The sequence below is a fragment of the Callospermophilus lateralis genome, chromosome 8 (genome assembly GCF_048772815.1).
Source record: "Callospermophilus lateralis isolate mCalLat2 chromosome 8, mCalLat2.hap1, whole genome shotgun sequence".
In the NCBI taxonomy this organism is placed as follows: domain Eukaryota; kingdom Metazoa; phylum Chordata; class Mammalia; order Rodentia; family Sciuridae; genus Callospermophilus; species Callospermophilus lateralis.
The window spans coordinates 58,596,998-58,613,312 of NC_135312.1; the positions used below are offsets into that span (position 1 = coordinate 58,596,998).

Genomic DNA, 16,315 nt, shown 5'->3' on the forward strand with positions numbered 1-16,315 from the left:
TATCTCCTCGTCGCGCCCCTATTCCAGAGATATGGAAGAAAAAGGACCCTCTCGGCGTTCCCTTTAAAAGGGTTCTTTTGGCCGCGGCGTTTCTCAGCTCTCTCCCTCTCCCCGCGCACACCGAGTCCCTCGTGACAGTCGAGAAAGGCGCCGGGGGTTTCCTCTCGGCTCCCCCGCGCCCAGGGGCGATCGGGGCATGGGAATTGTGAACCGAAGCGCTGTGTCACACGGTGGTAGAAGCGGGTCAAAGGGGTGGGATTTCCGTGGTGGCTTCTCCCAAGCATTGTGAGATCCCGGACACCCTCAGGCACCCACCCTGGTGACCCGGCCCTGCCCAGGATGTGGACAAAGCCCTAGATGTACACACAAACTTTTCAAAAGGCTCCCTTGTTGGGGTGGGTGGAAGTACTTGAAGGCTCTGCGGCTGGAAGGCCGGGGGCGGTGGCCGGAGGTGGAGACCCTGGGAAGAGGAGACCCTTGGAAGAGGAAGGGAAGGCGGGTGCGCGGAGAATCGAGTGCCCCACTGGCCGGAGGGAGGGAGAGGGGATGCTCCTGCCCCGAGTTTGTGGGTCAGAGGTCCAGACCCGGGCTGCGCCTTTTAGAGTGCCAGAGGTGGTTTGTAACTCGCTTTGTAACTCGGGACCCAGCCGGAGGGGTGTGGGACTTGGAGGATGCGATCAGTGGCTGCTTTGCATCCCCCGAGTGAAAGCCGGCGGGAGAGGCGGTAGCGGCCTTTCCTTTTTATTGAAAGGAGCCGAGCCAGATGGAAAAGGCGGAGTCCTCTTTCTTTCTCTTTTAATTTTTTCAAAGACCACTTTTGCCTCCTGGGTTTTGAGAGTGCCTCGGGCGAGGTCCTTCCTGATCTCCCTACCTCTACTTTCTTTTCTCCTCTTTCCCGTCTCACAACTGTGCAGCTGCAGGTGGTGACTTGAGAGATTTCATAGGTATAGACAAAATCTCAGAGAGATATTGGGAGCTCAAAAACCTAGAAATGCAAGGCCATGCTTTCAAACTCAAGGCTCTTCCCCTGTACTACTCCTCCCCGAGGCAACGCTTGCCTTTTGCACCCAGAGCCCGGGCCCAGGAGGAAGTTCAAGGAGTTTCCCCTCTGTGAGTTCTACCTAGGTGTATCAAAATGCCCAGGGTTTTTTTTTCAGAGTTTTTTTCTCACGGTCAGAGAATGTGCAGTGGTCACACCAAAGCGCAACTGTGGGTCTTTTAGGGCTTTTAAACTCTACTATTTAATGATACATTCTTAAGAATTCTGGCTTCCTCTTGCACACAAACTGTGGCCTTGCTAATTAGTGGTCATAGTTGTCACTGAGGGAGTTTGCATAGTTTCTCTGTATTTTTCTAGTGAGAAAATTGAAGTCCATAGGTTTATCTGGGTAACGCCCCCCCCCCCCCACTCTTATTATCAGGGCACAGATTCAGAGAACTAAAATAACAATATCTGCTTTGGCAAGTATCTTGGAATGCAAATATTCTGTGTAGGGGCTGTCTTTTTCAGTAACACCTATTGCTGGTGCATTCTTGAGGGCTGGGGGAAGTAGAAGAAATAATTTGCTGCACATTTTTCTATAAATTAGTTAGTTCATATATGTCAGTTAAATAGGAACAATATGTGGATTTAAGATTTAGTTGTGTGGCCTTAATCATATCCAACACCAGGTCTGCCCACCATATGTGAGCTGGAGCCCCATGGATTCTTGTGTAAGAACTCTCATTCAGATAATAGAGGAGATTTTAAAAAGATATAGTGTACAGAGGAAATTACTGCTTTCTGCACATTTCCTGTTGTCACTGGAATTAAGATTAAATTACTTAAAATTTAAAAATGGAAGACTTTCTTTCCCCTGACTTGTATGAGTAATCAGGAATTGACTATAAGTTTGAAAAGTCTCTTAATACATTACAGAAAATGTGTGATTTCATTTCCAAGGAATTGTTGAACTGATTGACTTTTTTCATTGAGTTATTCTTTTAAGTGGGGTCTCTATAGTTGTGTCTAAGAACAACTCAGTGAATGCAGAAGATTCTCTAAACCCAGTTCCAAGCGAACTGCACTGCATCTTTAATGCTAGAATTCTCTGCCTTTCCAATCCCCTTATCTATTCTGTGTTTTGAATCAAAGAAAGGAAACATTTTTGAGGGAAAAGGATCACTTCAAAGTTGATTTATATGGGAATGGATTTGCATAGTTACTCCTTTAGAACTAATTACGATTTTTAAAAAGTTGTTTGCAAAATCACAAGTTATCTCTTTTTCCTACAAACTGCCTCTCCCATCCAGATTAAAGAAAAATTCAATTGGAATAATTGGTCTTCAGTTTTAGACGTGTTAGTGTGATATCAAGGTAAATACATTTTCATGGGGAGAAATGTTTATATGTCAAATGTAGTATTTTCTGTTTTATGAAGTAGCTATATTCGATTACAACCATTAAAACCTCAAGGTTTAAATTCAGATGTTTCTTAAGTGAATTTGTTGTTGACTGCAAAAAACAAAAGCTTCAATTTAATGTGATATTGTTTGTTCCATTTGAAATCTCCATCCCCAACTTCTTAACCACTGATGGTTAAGAAGTTTAACCACTGATGGTTTTAGGGCTTGGTCCTGAGAAAATCCTGAAACACGTGTGCTGTTTCCAGATTGTAACTGATAATTAGCAAGGACATTTCCCTCCTAGGGATGTGTCTACATTTTGGATGAATTAGCATTTTTGCATCTGCATCCCAGGGCAGCAATTATCTTGATTTTTAAACAGCACATGGCAATTACTTTACCTGGGAATCAGAGTTTATGTAACCGAACCACTCCCTCTTAAGGTTTGCTATTCATCAAGTTATAGATGTTAAGAGTTGAACTTTAGAGTTCATTTGGTTCAGTTTTTTCCATGCAGAAATATTTCTTACTTGATTCTTACCAGAGATATGCTTAAACTTTTCCAGTGGCAGAAATTTCTCTATAATATCCTTCAGGAAATTTGATTTAATTGCTCTTTTATCTATTGAGCCAAAGAAATGGAAAGCAAAGTTTACCATTTGCTCACTAGTATCATTTATTGAGCATCTACTATGCATCAGATACTGTTTTAGGTGTTGGGGGTACAACAGTGGAGAAGAAAGAGATTTCCTTCTTACCAGGAGCTTTTATTTTCTGATATTTAGTGTCCCTGTATATTAAAGTGACAAACTTCAGTGGTGTTTATAAACTAAGGAGAGAGGGAATTATGCACATATTCCTGAGTCAACAGTTACAGTTCAGGTAAAGACTTTCATCTGTCTGAGGATCATTAGAGATAGTACCTAAAGATAGGGTCTATCTTGAACAAAGTTGGGGGGGAGTGAGACTATGTGTGAGGAAGTACTGGAAAAAATGTTATTTTTCTTTGTTACAAAATTGACATTTCTATGACTTGAGGATGTGGCCCCAGATGGCGGGCTAGCCAGAGAAAGATTAATAGAGCAGAAAAATGTTTAAGGAAGGGCTATCTATACAATAAAGGGGCTGAACTGTAAGGGGAGGGGCTTTTAAGAATTAAAATTCTATATATAGTCTGTGATATAAATTATACATGTGGAGGTGCTGTAGGTAATTATTAAAGAGTATTTCAAGAGCAATAATCCTTTTAAAATATTTCAAAATTTGTAGATGGGGGGGTTACTGGAGACTGAACTCGGGGGCACTCCACCACTGAGCCATATCCCCATCCCTTTTTTGTATTTTATTCAGAGACAAGGTCTCACTGAGTTGCTTAGTTCCTTGATTTTGCTGAGGCTGGCTTTGAACCCACGATCCTCCTGCCTTAGCCTCCTGAGCAGTTGGCAGTGCCACCATGCCCAGCTTTAGATTAATTTTTTTATCTTTCAATTTATCTTTTTTAAAATGATGTGTCTACCCTACAATTAAAAAAAAAATGCATACCCAAGGAATTGGTTAAAAGAACAAAACTATTCACATCCTTTCATCCTGATATAACAACCTTTAGACTGCTGGTGTATTTTCAACATCAACATTTACTTCAATGAAAATAACCCATCTTGGGCTGGGGATGTGGATCAAGTGGTAGCGCGCTTGCCTGGCATGCCTGCGGCCCGGGTTCCATCCTCAGCACCACATACAAACAAAGATGTTGTGTCCGCTGAGAACTGAAAAATAAATATTAAGAAATTCTCTCTCTCTCTCTTTAAAAAAAAAAAAAAGAGAGAAAGAAAGAAAAGAAATCTTGTATGAACTGCTCATTAGAAACCAAGCTGTGTGCTGGATGGGGCCTGTCTGACCATTTGAACACTCTCATAGTGGAGGAAATAGATGCTTGGTGTTGGACCTGGGCCACCCTGTGTCTGTCCAGACAAACAAATGAATGATTGTGGAACTCTGCTATTTCCATGATTTGGATGGCCTTCTTTAATTGATTGCCAAAAGGCCACCTGATGTCACACTGATAGTGATAATGGGATTTGGAGTCTGGAGTAGTCTACACGGTTTTCTGTGCCTCTTTTTTCTCTTTATAGGACCTAAAGCTTAGTTGAGTAGAGGCTACTTTTGGATTTTATCTTTTTATTGAGATCTGTCTTTCATAATCTTGGCTAGACCTGTCTCAGCTGGGATCTCCAAAGCCTGATCCATTATTTAAACAAAGAGTGAGCCTATCTAAAGCTTCTATTCTTTTTTCTAAGGAAACTACTTTACAATATAATTGATGCTTCCCCTCCCCCTCTTTTTAAAAATCTAGATTGACAGAAAACTCCCTTCCAACTGAACAATACCTCCCAACCTACTCAGGCCTTGCTGGCAACCCATCAGTGCAGCTGCTATTGAACAGAAAAACAATACTTGGGCTAAGGTGTGATACAGGCAGACTTCTAAAAAAGAATTTGCTGGTGATCTAAAAGAAAAATTGCATTGTCTCATTGTCTCAGTCCTGGCCTGAGTTAGAAATCAGGAATCTGTTCCTTGATATGACTAAAGCCAAGGCACCATAGCCACCTTTTTTTTTTTTTTTGGATCAGTGCCAGTAAGTGTGAGCACATTGCTTAAGTCACATAATACAGGAAGTTTAGCAGACACATGTTGTCCATCTGCTGAACTGTGACCCTGTGTGATGGAGTGTGGTATGTTGAGAGGGGGTGCAGGCTGAGATGGAGAGGGGGGGAAAGTGTCATACTCCCCCCCCCCAAAACAAACAAACAAACAAAAAAAACCCAACTTTGGTGCCAGGCCACATGGCACAGGCCTGTAATCACAGCTACTCCAGAGTTTGAGGCGGGAGGATTACAAGTTCGAGACTAGCTTCTGCAATTTAGTGAGACCCTTTCTTTTTTTTTTTTTTTAATATTTATTTTTTAGTTTTCGATGGATACGACATCTTTATTTTATTTTTATGTGGTGCTGAGGATCGAACCCAGCGCCCCGCGCATGCCAGGCGAGTGCTCTACCGCTTGAACCACATCCCTAGCCCAAGAGATCCTTTCTTAAAATAAAAAATGAAGAGGTCTGGGACGTCACTCTGTGAACTGCTCAATATCAGTAACGGAGAAAAAAACCAACAACAGAAGAATAACTGGCACCCAACAAGTGGGACTTTGTTCTTGTTCTAGCCTTTTTTTAAAACCTTTTCTAATTATGCAAAAGGAAGATTTACCTTCTTATTTTTATAAGTAACATTTCTTTGGGAAGAATTTATGATATTCTTCATTTTTTTTTTCTTATAGAAGTAGAGTCAAAATAATAAAGGTTATAAATTGGAAATAGGTTAGAAATTGGAAAAAATACACCCGAAATCATTTTTGGATTTCTGAAGACTCAGATATTGCTTGCTAACATTTCATGTGCAGTTTCTGAGGTTACATCCCTTCTGCTCTTATGAAATCTTCCTGAAGGATGAGCAAGCAATTGGATGAACAAGGAAAGCCAGGTAGAGAGGTGGCTGTGGAAAAGTGTTCCAAGCTAAGGGAACACCATGTGCAAAAAGCTCTAGAAGTGGGAGAGAACCTGGTAAAGAAATAGCTGGGACGTCAGTATTCCAGGCCAGGTACAGAAGGTAGATAGACATGATGCTGGGCATGTGCAAGAGACTAGATCACATGCACTCTTTATAGATGTGGATTCAGTATATTACTCTCTATATCCTATTTATCCCCCACCCTCTACTCCTGAAAACAAAACAAAACAAAACTGATTATTGGAAGTGGTTGATGGAAGACATTAAAAATCTGCAGAGTTCTTATTTTCTAGGATTCACTGCTGTAGAGGGGGAATGAGAAAGGATCAGGGGAATTGAAAATTGATGGCTTTCCTGCCTGAACTGAGCCCCCAAAGCACAGAGAAAACAAAGTCTGAGGAAGGACACAGAGAAGAAAGAGGTGTCTAGTGACAGCAAATGACAGTATATCTCCTGTCTAGTCTAAATGTATCAATCCCTTCCTCAAGATATAGAACCAGAAATTCTTTCCAGACTCTAAAGAAAACAGCCTGAAGCATGGAGCTGAGGGAGAATGGCAGGACTCTCCTTGTTAGCACGTTGAATTTCAAGTGGCAGTTCAAAAAGGAACTGGGGCTGGATATAGCTCATTAAAAGAGCACTTACCTGGTTGGGTGCAGTGGCTCATGCCCATAATCCCAGTGGCTCAGCAGGCTGAGGCAAGAGGATCACAAGTTCAAAGCCAGCTTCAGCAGTTTAGCAAGGGTCCCAAGCAATTCAGTGAGACCCTGTCTCAAAACATAAAAAAGGACTGGGGATCTGTGGGTTCAAATCCTCCCCTCATCCTGCTGCACACCCCCATCTGTGCCAAAAAAAAAAGAAAAAAAGATGAGTACTTGTCTAGCATTTATGAGGCCCTGGACCCCACCCCTAGCACTGCAAAAAAAACAAACAGAAAAACATTGGACCCTCTGAGAAAACTTTTTGAAAGCCAGAGTTCCCTTAAGACTTAAGGAAACCTTTTCATTCATCTCATTTCACGGTGCAGTGTGTACTCATTTCATACCAGCATGAAATTAGTGACTCTCTTTAAGGATGCCTATTAAATTCACTCAGATCTGGCTTTTTTTTTTTTTTTTTTTGTATGAGGAATTGAACCTAGGGGTAACTACTGAGCCATATCTCTAGCCCATTTTATTTTTTAATTTTGAGACAGGGTCTTGCTAAGTTACTTAGGGCCTCACTAAGTTACTGAGGCTGGTTTTGAACTTGTGATCCTTCTGCCTCAGCCTCCCGAGCTGTATGTGCCACCATGCTGGCTTCAAATCAGTTTTTGAAATTTAAAAAAGTGGAGAGGGTTTGACTAAAACCTTTGTGTACAGGAAGCCTAATTAACATTTTGATATTTTTAGTTTATTCAAGTTGCTGCCAAGACAGTCTTGTCTCAGTATCTACTCAAAATACCTGAAAAGTAATATAGACATGAAAAGTAAGGCAAGAATAACCTGTCATTTATCTAATCTGGTTCAGCCTGTTGAGAAAGCTTGGCTTTGGAAACAATTCCTCTTTTCAACATGCATATAGACCTACCATCTGTATCAGTCAGTTGGGCTAAATTATGTTGAGGTAACAAGTTGGCCTTGAGGCTTGCTGGTTTACACAGTAATAAAGGTTTGTCATTTAAGTTCTTTTTTGTTCCATCCTCTGAGGTTTATTCCATGCTACACTGACTCTAGGGCCTAGTCTCAGAGAATATCCTTTGTCTGCATATAGCTACTCTGGTGACAGAGGAAATAGAGACAGGCTGGACCCTGAACTGACTTCAGTGGGTTACTTCCACATGAATTTCATTGGCTAAGTAAGTGGTCACTTCTGAATTCAACAGAGCAGGCATGGGTAAACTCCCTGCAAGGAGTGACAAGCATGAGAAGAGCTGTGGGATGAGGAAGCAAATCATCTTCTTGGGAGAAGCATTTTGAATGATCCTCTGTAGACTATGGCATCCTAGTCAAGGAACCTACTGTGAAGCCAAGGGTGATTGATTGATTGATTGATTGTTGCTTGGATTGAACCCAAGGCCTTGAGCATGCTAGGTAAGCACTCTACCACTGAGCTACCTCCTCAGCACTGTTTTAATTTTTTTTTTTTTTGTCTGTAATTATTTTTCTCGCTCTTTTTGTCTTATTTTGGTTCCAGGTAGACATTGTAGAATGATGTGTATATGTATGTATGTGAGTGTGTGTGTGTGTGTGTGTGTGTGTGTGTGTGTGAGAGAGAGAGAGAGAGAGAGAGAGAGAGAGAGAGAGAAACAGAAACAGAGACTAAGAAGCAGTTACAGAGAGATGAACATCCAGAATGAACTGAAGTCTGAGAGTGATTGTTCCTATTGTTCACTGATGATAGCTTCTAGTGGCATCATCACCAGTAAGTGATGGGGTGACCTTCTGAAAGACCTTCTGTGCTGCTCCCACTCCCTGGTGGCTCCAGCTTGGGACTGTACTCTGTACTCTCTGGGAAATGGTTGCAAGGCCATTAGAACTTCCAGCTGCTTGACAGAATTATTTCCCTTGGGATGCTTCCAAAGCAGACCTTTCCCAGCCTGTCTGTTCCTAAATGCAGATGCCTCAGATGACTCCCTTCCTTCTCTTATTCTGTTTTCTCTCTGCTTGGAGGCAGTAGTATATAGCCCTTTGGTCAAGAATGTAGGGCTCTGGATCCAGGCTGCTTGAGTTCCAGGGTATTGGCCAAGCTCTGTGACCTTAGGCACATTACTTATCTCATCTGTAAAATAATAGCAGTACCTTCTACCTTCTTAAAAGAGGTAGAGATTAAATGGGTTAGTATACCTGAAGTGCTTACACTGATACCTGGGACATTGGCCTGCCATGAAAGTCAGTTATCCAGGGGAAATAAATGCTGAAATAATAACTGCTTTATTCTGAAGACTGTGCTCAGCCCAAACTGCCACCCGCCCACTAAGGTAGGAACCTAAGCTGGTGGGTAAATATTTCTTCACTTCTGTCACTAAGTTGGACAATTTTGAGGTATGGGGCAGGTGGTTTCTGAGAATTTGTGTGGGTCTCAGCCTCAACCAGCATGCAGGCCCTGAGCCTCCAAGATCCCCTTAGAATGGCATTTCCTCCTTGGCTTTTTGTCCCCTTTTCTGTTCTTCTGAGTTGGTTCTCCATAAATAACTGCATGAGTACAAGCCCTTGTCCCTGTCCTTGCATTTTGGAGAAATCTAGAAGAAAACCTCTCTTGGGCTCTTGTTTTACTTTATACAAATAAGGGAGTATGAATGTTCTATAACATACAAGCTACTCAGCGTGTTTCAAAAAATGCTCAAAACAGAATGATCTTTTACTAGGTTTTCACTTCTATGTATTCGAGGGCAGACTTCAAACTTTGTACAAGTTGGACTCAGAAAAGAAAAATGTTGGAGGCATCATCTAAACTTTTCCGTGATTTTCATTTCTAGTTCTTAACACTGTCTGGATGGAAGTGCTGGCTTTGAGGCTAGGATGCATACTTTGTAACTTGTTTAATTTATCCATTTCAATTCAATTACATTTTTACATTCCAGGAATTAGATACAGAGTTAATGGGGGAAATGTGGTTTTGATACATAAGCTGTGGATTTGGACCAAAGCTTAGAACTGTCTTAAAACAAATCAGAAAAATTTTCGGGACTATACTACATATATAGATTGGAAAAAATGAGATAATTCTTGAAAAATTTTAAGAATCTGGATTCATGTAAGTGTCCAAGTTTTTAGGATGATTTTTCAAATTATCTGTTCTCTTTTGTCTTCTGTTTCACCCTCCTTTTTTTTTTTTTTTTTGGTACTAGGAATTGAACCAAGGGACTCTTTGCTACTAATCTATGTCTCCAGACCCTTTTGAGACTGAGTCTCCCTAGATTGCTGGGGCTGGCCTCAAACTTGTGATCCTTCTGCCTCAGCCTCCCAAGTGGCTGGGATTACAGGTTAGCTGAGACTACAGGTGTATGCTACCAAGCCTAGTGATCTCTTTTCTTTGTAGGCACCTACTCCAGAGGCAGTTTCTGAGAATGTAGATCCTCAGAAATGACATAAACCAGGATGACTCATTCTCAAAATTTTCCCAAATTTATCACCTGTGCTGTCAGTCTTTGAGGTGCTTGGTTTGAATTTTTTTTTGTGTGGGCAGGCAGTCTAAGACTATTCCTTTGTACTGTTGCAACAATTTGATTGTTTATCTATCACATTATTTTTCAAAGTCTTGCCCCATCCTTAAGTCAACATCTTGATCACTTCTCCCCAAGGGATTGTTGGATGCTCCACATTTGAAGCAGTTTTATCTATGAGCATTCCATAAAGGTTTTTTTAGTTTTGCATAGTTAAATCTGCCCCATTCTGAAACCAAAATTCCTAGGTGTTTTATGGGCTTAAAGCAGGAAATTAAGATCAATGACTTAACCATTTAAATCACAAGTAACTAATTGGCTGCCACTAGCTGTAGCTCCAAAGCTGACTTTACAGCTGTGCTGTGTGGATGAGGAGCTGCTTCTAAGTTGGGTTTTATATCCCAGTCAAAGCTGGGAGATGGTAGGAGTCTTGTTGTCTTTATATAGTGGAGATTTAGGTAGGCACATTGGGGACCTCAGAAGCTGCCAAATATTGCCAGATCTTTTCCTTGAAGCATTTGTGTTGTTATTCCTTAGTGACTTTACTATTTCCTGTTCATTAAGTCAATAAACATTGAGCCCCAGCCAATGTTTGGAGCACCTTGTAGGAGTGGAGATGTCAAAACTTATTTTTCTTCTCATTCTCCCACCATACCAAACCAAAACCAAAATCTGTCTTTGGCAAAAGGATCTCCCTATCACTGAGATTTGAAATATAAGAGTAGAGCTTCAGTTCAGAGGTGAGTTTTCAAACTTGTCTTTCCTACTTCATATCTTGCCTCATTCATGATTGTGCTTCATCAAGTCTGATATTTGAGGATCTTCTTCCCGTCACCCCTGAGTACTAGGGATTAAACCCACCGCCTTGCACATGCTAGGCAAGTGCTTTACCACTGAGTCATATCTTTAGCCTATTTATTTATTTGTTTATTGGTTCTTTTTAGTTATACATGACAGTAGAATTCATTTTGATATATTTATATAAGCATGGAATATATCTTTCTAATTTTTTTTTAGTTATTGATGGACCTTTATTTATTTACTAATTTACATGTGGTGCTGAGAATCAAACCCAGTGCTTCACACGTGTGAGGCAAGCACTCTACCACTGTGCCGTAACCCCAGGCCGTGGAATATATCTTATTTTAATTAGGATCCCAGTCTTGTGGCTGTTCATGATATGGGGATTCACTGTGGTATATTTATATGTGTACATAGGAGAGTTATGTCAGAATCATTCTAATGTCTTTCCTTTTCCTATCCCTCCTCCCTTCCCTTCATTCCCCTTATCTAATCCTCTGAACTTCTATTCTGCCAAATATTCCCTCTCCCCTGACTTTTTATTTTTTGAGACAGTGTCTTGTTAGATTGCCCAGCTGTCCTTGAACTTGCCATCCTTCTGCCCTAGCCTCCCAAGTACCTGGGATTACCGATGGGCAACACACACCCAGTTTCTTGACCTTCAGAGTTTTTAGCCCTGTTCCCCATGCTGTTAGAAAGCTTTCAGTTTAGTACGTGATCAAAACCTGAGACTTGAATGATGTTGTCCTTCCGTGAATAGGCAACCCGTGTTCAGTCCTTGCCTTTTTCTTAGACAGTAAGTGTCCAGAACTTGTTTAGCATTCACAAAGAGTGGGTCCCCATTTTATTTTCCTTCCCCATCTTCTCCCCTTTTATAATGTAATTTGAGGAGTACTTGAAAGGAAATCTCCGGCTTGCTTTCCTCCCAGGCTACCATTAGAAATTTATTCTTTTAGTTTAAAGCAGGGATAAAAAGGGCACACCAAAGGGAATTGGAAAGTTGTATCGGAATCTGAAGGGAATGTTTTCAAACTCTGCCAGATTAATTTGCACTCTTCATTCCCTCTACAAAACACTCTGACTGCCCACAGCATGCCAAGTGCTTTTGACTAGTAGACTAGCATTTTATTCTAAGGCACATGAGCATTTCTGTACCCACCAACAGAACTGCATGCTTACTGCATCAGTTGTCTGTTTTCAAACCTGCTTATGCCAGTTGTTTAGAAATTATCATAATTGCATAATTTAATTTCATGTTCTGTAACTATGAAATAAGTGCAAATATCAAGTTGCCGTTAAATATAGATGCTTTAGAAAGATTTGGTAAAGGTGAGAATTTTGCTGAAATAACTGTTGTGCACTTAGTATAGGTAAGATAACTATGAAACATTGGAGAAAAAAATACAAAGATCTAAAAGAGTCTGTGCTCAGATGGCTTTGATGAAAAGATTTTTAAATTCTTCATTTTAAAGCAACACATTTAAAATCATAGATGATGCCTATGGGTTTGCACTGGAAAGACATTCTTGTTGGAATTCCTCTAACCCCTGATGATGAAAACACCTTGGTCCTTTGTCAAAAAATTGGTGAATGGATGCACCTTTAAGGTGAAATCAAATGCTTAGATTATGACTGTTTTTTAAAATCCCCATCTTGAAATACCTTTCAAGATAAATTGTCCAACTCCAGGCTGTTGGATAAAGGGACTTGTAGATAAGGACACAACCATCTCTCAATCTCTGCTAGCATGTGCCTCTGATGGAGGATCACTGTGTGTATGGAACTATCCCCACATGGGTACATGGGGAAAAATGGTTGAGAATTACTTGTTTTGTCCTGGGTTCAGCTGCAAATATCTCTCTTGCTTTATTAAACTTTTCTTTACATCTGGATGCAAACGATTGTCAGGGCCTTGTGTTTGTTTTCTGATACCAAGTTTAGAAACAAAAGGATGCTAGGGATATTACTTGTTTTATCAGTTTCTTTTAGATTAATCCACAATAAAGGAAATTCTGGTTGCAAAGTAATCTCATTTTGGTTTAGTGGTCTTTAAGAATACTTTGAGATTCTTCCTTATCTGAAGATGAAAAGCAGGACTATAGTCTTGATTGTTAGCTCTTCCAAGATTTTGCATTCATTCAAGTGCCTGGGCTGTTGGGCTCAAATGGTACATTTCAGCTGTTAACCTTGGTCAATTTTCCATCATTTAATTTTTAATCTCAGCCCATGAGAAAATTGCTAAAAAAGCAAGTAGAAGGTTATTTTTCTATTCCAAAAAGAAGGGAGTGGGAGGAGAAAACTTAAATTGGAAGATGAAATGTGTGATTTCTTCATTTCTCAAACTAAAACTGGAGTCATTTCAGGTTTTTTTCATTTTCTTTCTTTCTTTTTAAAATCTACTTCTGGAAAGTTATTGCTAACTTGCATATTGGTTTTGCCACTAAACTCATTGTACACACTGCAGTGATTTTCTAATTGAAATTATGCAATTCCATATATTTTTTTCTTGTGAACAGATTTCAGTGAGTAAAAGTTTATCTTCATGACAGCTTTGTGATTGGGTCGATTAGATATTATTCTTGATACTTTCAACCCCTATTCCATAGATCAGAATTTAAGACTTGCTCCAGATAAACAATGATGATCTCAAGGCCAAGACTTCTGACTGCTTGTTATACCCTCTTCTTACTGAATGGAGATACCAATCTAGGGTGCAGAACAGCATTGCCAGATAGAACTTTCTGTGATGATGGAAGTATTCTTCTACTGCATTGTCTAGTCTGGTAGACATTGACCATGTATGACTATTGAACCCCTAAAATGTGGCTGGTGCAGCTTGTGGATTAAATTTTTATTTTGTTTAATTTTAATTCATATTTAAACAATCATATGGGGCTAGTGACTACTATACTGTATTGCATAGCATAGCTTTAAGAGTACAATCCAGAAGTATTTAATTTATAGCCTAAGTTTTTGCTTTTTTTTTTTTAACCCAGTGCTGCTTAACTACAGAGCCACATTCCCAGCTCTTTTTTTAAAAGATTTTTATTTTGAGACAGGGTCTCACTGACTTGTTTTAGGGCCTCACTCAATTGCTGAAACTGGCCTCAGACTTGCAATCCTCTTGCCTCAGTCTGAGTTACTGGGATTACATGAATCTGCCCCCATGCCAGGCTCTCACTCTTTCTTCAGAAAAACTTTTTTATTAATGAAAATTCCTAACATATACAAGAGAGAAGGGTATAATGAAGACTTTCATCCCATCACCCAGGCTAATTATCAATTCTTGGTCAATCTTATGTTGTCGATTTCCCATTGCTTCTAACCTCCTTTCTTCTTTTCATATTGTTTGGAATAAATCCCAGACACAATCTGATCTCTTTTTAAAAGCCAAGATGATGACCTGAAGGAAGGAGGAGAACGAATAGCATTAGGAAGAGGTACTCAGGGATCATCAAATGTACCTATGATTAAAAAAAAAAAATGGAAGTATAGTAGGAAAAGTTGTGATTGACAAAGATAGGTGTGGCAAAGATAGACGTGTGATGGTCTGTATGCTTAAACTATTTCATTACCATATCATAATAATAAAAAGCCAAGTTTGGCTCAGATGAAATAGTTACTCATTTACCTGTGCTTATACTGAACTTGGGTCTTATGCATAATTTAAAACACTTAAACATCATCCGTATGCAATATTTATCATCAAGCTTTATTGAATACCAGCAATGCTATAGTATCATGGAAATTTTAAAAGATAGAAAAAAAGTTGAGGATCATATTTTAGCCAGAGAGAAGCAGCTTGGTTTGACCTTTTTAGAGTGATTGAGTGCTTCCTGATAGGCACACTTGGTAGGCCAGCTGATTTTCGGGGTTAAAACTTGGAGCAGTAAGTTCCTCCTACTTAGTTTTTAAAGAGGTAGATTTTTCTGACCTCTTGAGAACAGAGATGTTATGTCTGGGTCTACTCGTGGTATTACAGACACTTTAGTTGGAGAGAAATATTTTTGTCATTGACAGTACAAAGGAGTCATTTATGATATTTTGTCTTTTGGGCTGAGAGTTTATGCCTACTATGGATAGAAGTTATTATAGGAAATGTCTGCTTATTTTTTGTCTCTGTTTATTAAAAAAAAAAAAAAAGCAATTTTAGCAAGGACATTTTAGTCATGTGGACACACTGAAGGAAATAATGCTTGCACCAATGATATTTAAAAGTGCATTTCTCCCCGCAACATAAAGCAAGAATCATCACTGTGCTTTTGTCATTGAATTTAGAAGCTAATAATGATTTTCTTCCTTATGATAGAGTGCAGAATACGTAGATTCTAAATTTGGAGCCCTATACTTGAGATCTCTGAATTGAAGGAGAATGAATATGTGATGGTAAAAGGATCTTATATCATCAGAAATGCTCCTAGGTCTTGGCTAAGCCATCCTATTGATGGAAAAAGATAATATGCTTTAGAATAAGTGCTAAGTTGAAAAATTTAGCAACGTTTGGACCACTGCAAGCCTTCAGCTGCAATAAAATGCTGGTTTTTTTGTTTATTTGTTTTTAACATGGTCATGTCTCCAGCAGATTCTACCTTTTGGGTTCTCTTAGCCTTTTGTTGTTTCTGGAAGACAGGGCAGATCTATGTCTAATCTCATCATCTATGTTGCAGTTAAGTCTAATTTACTTCATTCCATTGTTAGTGGAGTTAGTGACTATTTGGATAGCACCCTGTGTTGGTTAGCTCTCTGTTACTGCAACAAATCAATTTATAAAAAGAAAAAAGTTTATTTTAACTCACAGTTTTGGAGGTTCTATATATAATTGTTTGGCCCCTGTTGTTTTGGGGCCTATGATGAGACAGTATATCATAGTGGGGAGTGCGGAGTGGAGCAAAGCTGTTCACTTTGAAGCAGGGGTGTGAAAGAGAGGAAAACTAAGGTCCCATAACCTGCTCAAGCCCAAATGATGTAGTACCTTCTACTAGGCTCCACCTCTTAAAAAGTTTCCATAGTAAAACTTTCCATCCCAATAATTCCAGGCTGGGAACATAGCATATCTTATATATTAATGCTGCCACATTAATCAAGATCTATGCCATTTTTTTGTTGGGGATTTTTTGGTGCGTGCCCATAATCCCAGGGACTCAGGAGATCATAAGTTTGAGGCCAGGCCAGTCTGGGTAACTTAGTGCAAAGCTGTCTCAAAAAATAATAAGGGCTGGGGGTGTAGCTCAGTGGTAGAGTGGTCCTGGTTTCAATCCCCAGTACCACCTGCAACCCACCCCCCCACAAGGATCTATGCCATTTTTGCAAGTATTAATTCCATGAATTGAGTTTCTTTTCTTTTCTTTTCTTTTTTTTTTTTAACCTTTTTCTTTTTTTGGCACTAAGGGGATTGAACCCCAAGCACTCTATCACTGAGTTAC

The 16,315-nt window shown here is 39.8% G+C and overlaps 1 protein-coding gene across 4 annotated transcripts in view; it reads left to right on the forward strand.

Moving 5' to 3' along the window:
- Window positions 1–16,315, forward strand: part of Septin11 (septin 11) — an 89,646-nt gene that overhangs the window by 389 nt on the left and 72,942 nt on the right. The window lies entirely within an intron of this gene.